General features: G+C 40.8%; 1 pseudogene; it reads left to right on the plus strand.

Moving 5' to 3' along the window:
* The first annotated feature begins 6,311 nt into the window (after positions 1–6,311).
* Positions 6,312–6,430, plus strand: LOC143965302 (5S ribosomal RNA; annotated as a pseudogene).
* The last annotated feature ends 1,305 nt before the right edge of the window (positions 6,431–7,735 follow it).

Below are 7,735 nucleotides of genomic sequence, written 5' to 3' on the forward strand. Positions count from 1 at the left end.
CTTTTACCTGCCTACTTTTCTACTGGTGCTAGGCTTGTCCTCTGCTTTTCAGGTGGCCAGACCATTTTTTACATTGCCATTTTTCACTTGCAACTTTAAGATTTTGTAAAATACCATACGTTTTCTGGACAATAGAATAGACCAATACACAGAACCAGTAGAATAAGAGGATGGTGCTACAGACTTTTTATTTATTTATTTATTTTTTTAAGGTCCTGTGATAGTTGTGTAAATGTTTATCAAAATAAAAATACCCTAAAACCATTAGTACACACAGACACAACATAACTTGAGCGATTGCAACTAAATCTAAAAGCAAGAAAATACATGTAAATTTGTAACCATGCCTTATTGCAGACATTGAAAATTTAAGGTATGCAAAACTGTAAAGTAAACCACTTGCACTAAAAATCTGAACATTGGCTTTACACCTACCTGTCATAGTGCTGTGTGTTTTTCGATGAAGGGATTTGTGATAAAATGATCCAGGTAAGTTGTGTTTTTTTTTATTTATTTTTTTTAATATATTTTTTTATTGGCACAATTGGGAATGTACAGACCTATCGCTGCAGGTAACCTTTTGACAGTAAAACATCAATCCAGAACATGAGATGAATGCAATACTTGCGCTGAACAGGATTGTGTGACCTAGTGCAATGCAGGTTTTGTCCCGCAGAAAAAGTCCCATTTCACACCTGAGCTTTTTGTAGCTTAAAACTCCAAGATGCTCAATAAGCAAAATCCCATTCATTTCAATGGCTTCATTTCACATCTGAGACTTTTGTCACCTGTAGCAGAATCACTGTTGCTCAAAAAAGCAAACTTCTTTTCAGGCAGATTGGAGTGTTTTTGGCCCCATAGACTTCAGTGGGAACGCCCTGAAAGAGCATTTTGTCAAGTGTTATCTGATCAAGCAGCTCCCTGCCCCTAAATCTCCTCCTACTACTACTCTGTAGTGATTTCTGTTGGCTAGAACAAAAACACCTAAAGCTGTAATACACTTCTAAAACCATTGTATGAAACTGCAAAACAATCAAACACCTGAAAATTGCTCTGCTGAGGTGTAAATGCTGCCAAAAAATCTGAAATCCCCAAAACGGCAATGGGCTCCGGTAGCGAACTGGGCTATCTGTCAAGGGGTATCAGTGGATGGATGAAATATCTTCTGTGGGCTAGGTCATAAGTCTTTTGCTGTAGCTTTAGCTATACGAAGCTGCAAAATTAGGTTAGTATGAAAAAGTGCCTGCTTAGTAGTGTATATAAGAGGGGCAATTGACAGTTCACAAGTGTTAATAATATCCATTCATTCTGCTGATATCTTTCCAAATTTCCCAGGGCATCCTCTGCCTTCATATATCGGCCTATATAGCAGTAAAACTTGGTTTATCAACCTCCTAACAGTCAAAGATTTGTATGGGAGCAGTATTGGCCCACTGTAAGACTTTACTTTTATTAAAAAAAAAAAAAAAAACGGGTAAATGGGTAAATGTCTTTTTTTAGCAGAGCTCATCTCAATCTCTCCCAAAAACCCAATAAGGCTTGGGGATGAAAAAGTTAAACAACCTGAATTCTGTGACTGTTGACCAAAAGGGTCTAATTTTGCTACAGCTCCAAATCATATGCAACAAGTCATACTCTACCCCTTGACATTTATGACAAACGGGTGTGTCAAATTAAACATTTAAAATCTGGATGGAGTGAAGTAGACGGAGTACCTGAGCTGAATCAAGATCTGCTGTAACTCCCTCATTGATCTCTAACTTTTTGTTATCTGGACTCTGGATATTTTGTATGGAAAGGCAAAGGTATTGTGGGTTCCAATATAAAGTTCTGAAGAGTGTGTTTCTGCAAGCCAAATTGGGCTAGGGTGGCTCGTCAAAGACGCACAGTATATTTGAAATGGAACGCATCAGGTAGATTGTAAGTCTGCAGGTAATGGTTGGAGTTCTCCTTTATTGTATAATTGATCTAAATATTTTATTCCCAGACTTGCCCAATCAGCACTATCAAGATTAGATTGGGATTATGTCATTTTGGGCTGTTAGGCGAGGTTGAATAATCTGAAGTCAATGCTTGGGAACAAAGCTTGAGTATTTTTAAGGACATTTTACATAACAGGAAGCCAATGTTCAGAGGTAGAATACCTCTATAGTATATTAGGCTTTCATAGGATAGAACAAGGGCTGTTTCTGTAACCATGGGTTCAGTAACAGTCACCACTGAATGTATACCAGTTGGGAAGCAAAGTGGAGAAGGTTGGACAAGGCTAATCCACCTTGTGATCTTTGTGGCTGCAGTATGGTCAGTGAGAATCCAAGCTTAGAAACCCATGAACAGGGATCCCCAAGCTACGGCCCTCCAGCTGTTGCGAAACTACACATCCCATGAGGCATTGTAAAACTCTTGACATTCACAGACATGACTAGGCATGATGGGAATTGTAGTTCCTGAACAACTGGAGGGCCATAGTTTGAAGACCCATGCCCATGAACATTGAGAGGATGAATTTCATGGCATTTCTTATTTTTAGCTTTAGGGAATGAAGTTGGGTAGTTAGAACATAGAATAAACTTGTAAGAGTGCTAATTTTTTTAAAGAGCCCATCAAGTTTAGATTACTTATTCTATTATCCTATTTTTAAAAGTTGTAATAAGTGGATTTTATTTTTTAATGTACTCTATTTCCAAGATATTGGAAATGTTTCACAAAATTATAGTGGGCACACCTCACTTAAACATATATCTGCATCCTCGTTAACCGAAAAAATGTTGGGCTTCCACCAATGTATTTTACATGCAGAATAGGTTCAAAGAGGCATCGAGGTTGTCAATGGAAAATAACAGGCATCTTGAAGATTTACAGAACGCAAAACCAATCTGCACATTCCAGTCTTCCCACCTTGTCAAAAGTTCCTACTGTTCTCCAAGCACTTCCAATTTTGTTGCTTGCCATTTGGCATTGCATTCACAGAAGTTCTATTAGCCTTAGAAGTCAGTGATCTGGGAGTGCAGTTTCATCATTACTTGTAAAAATGACAAAAAATTGTGCTTGTGCAATCATCACTTTATCACCAAAAAGTGACCAATGTACAAAATATAATTCAAATAGTGTCCAACTCCAAAGAGCCACAGTATGTAAGGGCATCTCTATAATTCAATTTAAAACAACCAGATCGTAATAGATATTTTTCGTCTTTCTTCATGCAACAATGTTTTGGTGTGAAACCATCTCGTCCTTTTGCCAACAATTACAGATGTATGCCCACCCTGTAGGATGAACCTCATACGAATACTGCTTAAAAAGTGCTAAAAGCCATGCATCTAGCATTTGAGTGTTAATGTATTCTTTTGCCCAGAAAATTCATTTATTCTGGTCATTGGAATGCAATAGCGCTAAAAAGCTTGGCGCATCTAGCAGTTTTCTGCTCTTCAGCTCCTCTTTTGAAAGTGCCATTGGTGGGGGAGATTTTTTCTTCACCTCTAAATACTCCTGCAAAACACCTGTAAATTCCTATAAGTGCATGGAAACAACATAGATGTGCTTTTACAGGCTACAAAAAAAACATGTAAAGGTGGCTTTTTTTTTGTAAAGCTGTGTACTTGAGTCCTAAAGCGTAGTATGTCAAACCAAGCTCAACAAACTGTTGTCTGGTCTGGTAATGCTTGACCTTTTTTATCTCCCAGATGACACATTTCCAAGTTCATATAAATATTTCTTTAATCGTACATCACAGGACAGAGCCATAGTAATTACTATGTGGGTTATAGTCCAACTTCAGGTGCTGGACACTGTTGCACCCTAAACAGGAAGTTGCCTCCCTATATAACCCCTCCCACTACTAGTTTTTTCACGTGTCTAGGGTGTTGGTCACGAGTGAAGATGTGCTGTGCTGAGCTCCTCTAGAGCAATCCTTGCCTGGGCTAGCTATGGAGCCAGAACCATTCAAAGTGTCTTTTAGGCCTAATTGAATGGTACCCGGGCCTTGTATCCGAAGAAATAAGGTTTTGCCTGTAACGCTTCTCTTTTTAGAGAGCTGGACCCTGGGATCCAGTACTTTTGGTATTAAGGCCATGAAATTCTACTGGCGGGGTGCCTTTTACAGGTCCAGGATTGTGGATCTGTAAACTCCATTTATGCTGGCTGCAAAATTGTTGGAGAGACATAAGAGCATGAAAGAGGTTTTGATGATGCAGGCATTTCCCATTTGACACATTTACTGTTTGCATCAGGCTGAACGTTAATGGCAGTGGCAGTAGCTGGACTATTGCTCAAGCAGTGGATGCAATTTCTTCTGATAGTACCTCTGCTTTTTGCATCGGGCTATGGTCAGAAAAGGGGGGGTTGAAACAACTGCAAAAAATAGCTAAGTGTCTCCCTCAAGCTCTGGAAAGCCTACTTATCTCTACAACTGGCATCCTCCCCTGAGAGGGGGTGGCTGGTCAGAGTGAGCATCAGGGCCATGAAATGTCTGCAACTGTTTTTAACACTGCAGCCCCGGTTTATTTTTTGTTAAAAAAAAAAAAACGTTTTTTGGCAACTTTAATCGCATACCAGTGTGGGTGAAAATGCAACAGGTTCTCTTCCATTACCCAGGACCCTCAAACTGTGGAACTAGGGACAGGAGAAGACTAATTCCCTCAGGGGACCATGGTGAGACTGATGACTCCCCTTCTGAGGTGTCAAATGCGGGAGAATCAGATGTCCCAATGTTAAGGTTGATGGTGCAGTTTCTTGCTGAATGATCGCTCCACATTTATGTACACTTAACTGAGTGTGGGTTCACTAAAGCCTCCTCAAGCTGTGCATGCCTTTCCTGGCCATTCATTGCTGGAAAAGCTTTTTTTTGTATCTGAGATCATCCAGATGAGCATTTTTTTTCCCTCCTAAAAAGTTTTCACACTTTATCCTATGGTGGAGGAAATTTACTAAGTAGGGTATACTAGCAATTAACGCTGCTATATCCTCTGTGAATTAATTTGACCTGTCTGGCAGACAATGCTTAAATGCTTAGGGATCCAACGGATAAATTGAGGAAAAAAAACTTTCTCTGGCAGATTCAGTGTCTCAGCCTGCTCTGACAGTATTTGCTTAATGATTGAGAGAACAGTTTAAACAGGTGTTCTAGGTTATCCTGCTCAGCAGGCCCAGGAGGCAGCTTTATGTTTGCAATAGTTGCTATGAGAGATTCTATCCTTCAGGCCTTGCGCCCTTCGCTAAGCGCCTTGTATGTAGCTCCTGGCTAGTCTTCCTTTTTGTGGTGAAATAGCTATTTGGGAATGTTTTGGATAATCCATCCAAAGAAATTCTAGTGGCAAGCACCCTTTTTGCCATTTGAGAAAAAGAGTAAATGTATTTTCGTTTTAAAGCTCCTTCTGTGCCAGAGGCGTCAGCCTCCAGGCAGTCACGGCGGCTTCCACTGTCAGGTTCAGTTGAATAGGGGGAATTCTTCTGCAGTTCTCAAGGATCTGTCAGGAAGAGTGTCAAGACAAATTAGATACTTCCTCAATAGCTCCAGGTTACAAACTGGAGTTCCTGTCTCCTCGTTTTCTCAGATCAAACGTTTCAAAGGATCCAGAGGAAAAAGAAAAAAGTGATCATGGGGTCCCCGTGTAAGAACAGAGGTTGGGGTTTGATTCAAACCTTTTTTTCACAGTGCCAAATCCAAATAGACATTCTGGATCTCAAAAATCTAATTTAAATTCCTGATTATAACTACTCCTTTTTTTTCGTATGGAGTAAAACCAAATCGGTTTCCTACAAGGAGGAGACCTTCTGGCATCAATCAAACATCAAAGATGCATACCTCCATATGCCTATTTCCTCGCTCACTAGTAATATCTACTTTTCAAGGTGGAAAATATTCATTTCTTCTAGCCAGATTAAGGGCCCAAGGTATAACGATTATGGTTTACCTAGTCAATCTGTTCTTGATAGACCAGTCGGTAGCCCGCTTAGACCAAAGTATGGACACCACATTCAACTACCTGGAATATCTAGGTCGGATTCTCAACTTAGGGGAAATCTTTAAAACCATGAAGAAGGCTAAAATACTTGGGTCCGATCATAGGTACACCCAGAAAAGGCTATTCCTACCCCAGGTAAAGATCAGTGCTATACCAGAACTGATTTAGGTGGTCGAAGCAAGGTGAATTTCTTCTATTCAACTTTGCATGAGGTTGTTGGGAAAGATGGTGGCTTCATTCAAGGCCATTCCTTATGCTCAGTTTCATTCGAGACTGATGCAAAACAGTATCCCATCGGCTTGGAATAAAGGGTTCAAGCTCTACATTCCCAATGTGTCTGACTCCAAAGCCTATAGCCACATCACCTTGATAGCGCCCAATCTCGTCTGATCTTGCAGGCTGAGCAGGGTTGGGCCCGGTTAGTACTCGGATGAGAGACCACCTGGAAATACCAGGTGCTGTAGGCTGGGTGCGCCGGAGCCTCAGTTTATGGTTAATATCAAAAAGAATCTACTAAGGGGAAAATCTTTCCTTCAGTTACATAGGAAGTGGTAACAACATATGCCAACCTTTTGTTTAGATTGGGGAACAGTCCTGGAAGAGGCAACTGTCCAAGAGAAGTGGCCCAGCTCAGAAATGGCCTTCAGGCAGAGCTCTTGGTCCTGAGGGCCTGAACGTTCAATTTACGGTATTGTCCTGCCAGGATTCAATCCGACAATGCCACAGCAATGGCCTATATTAATCACCAAGAGGGCACAAGAAGTTGTGCGGCCTATCAGCAGTCTTCATTCTAAGACTAGAAAATTGGCAGGCAGACTACTTGAGTCGCCAGCAGTTGTTCCCAGGAGAATGGTTCCTTCAGCCCAATATCTTCCTGTCAACATGTCAAAAATGGGGGATCCCATACATAGATCTGTTTTGTGTCCAGATTCAACAAAGAAATCAACAACTTTGTGTCAAGAACAATTGATTTATGCGTTCCCTTCCATTCTGCCTGAATCCACGACTTTGCAGGATCAAGCAGGAAGGGAAGTCATTGATTTTTGTGGCCCCCAGGAAATCTTTGTATGCAGAGATCGTAAAGATGGCAGTAGGGGACCCATGGACCCTACCATCACAGCCAGACCTTCTCTTGCAAAGTCTGGTGTTTCATCCAACTTTACAAATGCTAAATTTAACGATCTGGCTATTGAGATCCACACTCTGAAGAAGCATGGACTGTCAGGTTCAGTAGTTTCTACCTTGGTTAATGCAAGGGAGCTGGCCTCCATAATTATATATTATGGGGTCTGGCAAACATATGTCTCCTGGTGTGAAACCAGGCGTTGCATCCCAGGAAACAGGTCAAAGGTAGAATCCTTGACTTTCTGCAGATAGGGTGAGAAATAAGGCTGGCCTTGAGTGCTTTCTAAGGACAGGTCTTGGCCTTATCCGTTTTATTTCAACTACCAATTGCTTCGCATTCTTTGGTTCGTAACTTTATTCAGGGGGTAACACGGCTTAATCTCCGGTTAGGTAACCCTTGGTACTTGAATTTAGTTTTGCCGGCATTACAAAACAGCCTTTTTTTTTTTTGAGCCAATACAATGTATTCCCTGGTCCTTTTTTTTGACAAGGAAATTATTTTTTCTGGTTACTATATCTGCTGCAGGAAGGGTATCAGAATTGGCTGCTATTTCTTGTAAAGAGCCATATTTTTATTGTTCACAAGGATAAGGTAGTTTCTTTATCGTACATCATAGCACACAGAGCCTCAAGTGTTTACTTAGTGG

Source organism: Lithobates pipiens, unplaced genomic scaffold (assembly GCF_037356315.1).
Source record: "Lithobates pipiens isolate NorthernLeopardFrog02 unplaced genomic scaffold, aLitPip1_a1.2 Scaffold_8, whole genome shotgun sequence".
Taxonomy (NCBI): Eukaryota; Metazoa; Chordata; class Amphibia; order Anura; family Ranidae; genus Lithobates; species Lithobates pipiens.